This window comes from Marmota flaviventris, chromosome 2 (genome assembly GCF_047511675.1).
Source record: "Marmota flaviventris isolate mMarFla1 chromosome 2, mMarFla1.hap1, whole genome shotgun sequence".
In the NCBI taxonomy this organism is placed as follows: Eukaryota; Metazoa; Chordata; class Mammalia; order Rodentia; family Sciuridae; genus Marmota; species Marmota flaviventris.
In genome coordinates, this window is record NC_092499.1 from 189,786,949 (window position 1) to 189,788,499 (window position 1,551).

Below are 1,551 nucleotides of genomic sequence, written 5' to 3' on the forward strand. Positions count from 1 at the left end.
TGGAATGTCTTCTTTGATTTCTGATTTGCTTGAGTCTTCTCTCCGTTTTTCCTTGTCTTGTTAGAGGTTTGTCAATTTTATCCATCTTTACCAAAATTCAACTCTTAGTATCACATTTTCTTAAAATTGTTTTTATATTCTCTAGCTTATTTACCTCTGCTCTGGTTGTATTCCCTTCTTCCTACTAACTTGGGGATTAGTTTGTTCTCCTTTCTCTAGTTCCTTAAGGTGTGACACTAGGTTGCTTGTGTGAGGTTTTGTTTGTTTTTGTTTTTTTGGTACCAGGGATTGAACTCAAGGGCACTCGACAACTGAGCCATATGCCCAGCTCTTTTTTGTATTTAGAGACAGAGTCTCACTGAGTTGCTTTAGGGCCTTGCTAAATTACTGAGGCTGGCTTTGAACTCATGATCCTCCTACCTCAGCCTCCCAAGCTGCTGGGATTACAGGCATGTGCCACTGAACCCCAGCAGATCTTTCTTCTTTTTTAATGCAGGCACTTGTCACCATACTCTTCGTTCTTAGAACAGCTTTTGCTTAAGCCCATAAGGACTCGCTTTCTCATAGACAGCTTCTTGCCACTGAAAGCTCACAGGATGAAGGGGGCAGGCAGCTCTCTGAGGTCACTTTCAGAAGGACACTAATCCCATTCAGGGGGACTCCACCCTCATGACCCAGTCACATCCCAAAAGCCCCACCAGGTCCTAACACCAATTTCTACATATGAATTTCCACATATGAATTTGTGGGTGGGGTAGGGACACCAACACTCAATCCACAACAGGGTGCTTTGAATAGCAAATTTCAGAAACCTTATTCAAAGTACAGTAGCCAAAAGAGGAGATTACCTGTCTCATATAACCAGGGAACCAAGAGCTCACATTACATGACTGACACAAGCCATGAGAATCATGGGGATTCTCCATGTATCTCCTCTCTCCTTCTCTTGCTCTCTGGCACATGTGGGTGCACACACGTGTGTGTGTGTGTGTGTGTGTGTGTTGCCTCCTTCCCTCCCGTTGCCAATAAGTTTTCCCCTTGTGCCAAAGAAAATGGCTGCCAGTGCCCTGCATTTTCCATTCTGCTATGCCTATGTCCCCAAAAGCACTCTGGTGGCTGTGCACTATTCTGTTCTATGGAATTAGCATACTTTATTTAACCCATTCTCTATTAATGAATATCTGCCTAGTTTCAAATATTTCAATATTCTATATGATTCTGTGATGAAAATCTTTGTAGCAGTAGGCAGGCGCAGTGGTATATGCCTGTAATCCCAGCAGCTCTGGAGGCTGAGGCAGGAGGTAGAGCTGCGGGTGTGGCTCAGTGGTGAGGTGCCCATGAGTCCAATCCCCAATACAAAAAAAAAAAATCCTTCTGATTTTGGCCAGTAGAACAAAGCTGTTTTTCAGATAACTTCCTAGCAGTTGAAATGCTGAGTCAAAGTTTATACATTATTTTCCCTGTCCCATGTTGATTTTTCTTCTTCTCCATGATCTCCATCCTGTCTCCAATGCCCCCATTACCCGTTGGTCACAGGTTAGCAGAACCCTG